The sequence below is a fragment of the Dendroctonus ponderosae genome, unplaced genomic scaffold (assembly GCF_020466585.1).
Source record: "Dendroctonus ponderosae isolate FM_Combo_2020 unplaced genomic scaffold, Dpon_F_20191213v2 Dpon_F_20191213_1, whole genome shotgun sequence".
NCBI lineage: Eukaryota > Metazoa > Arthropoda > Insecta > Coleoptera > Curculionidae > Dendroctonus > Dendroctonus ponderosae.
Window position 1 is genome coordinate 35,119,644 of NW_026017110.1, and position 263 is coordinate 35,119,906.

Below are 263 nucleotides of genomic sequence, written 5' to 3' on the forward strand. Positions count from 1 at the left end.
ATTTTTCGCCACGTTAGGTATTCACACATAAAATGCACTGTAGCTTTATACAATATAAATATCGATATTCATGATTATGCAAATTGTAGGTGTTGAGTGCACTTGCATTTTTGGCGTCTGGAAGCTACCAACGAAGCATTGCACAAAATTTTCATTTGGCCATTGAACGATCCAGGTTAAGTCGCGTCATAACAGAGATTACGGATGCAATGGTCAACCATTTGCTTGACCATTTTGTAAAATTTCCACAAACAGAGGCGGAA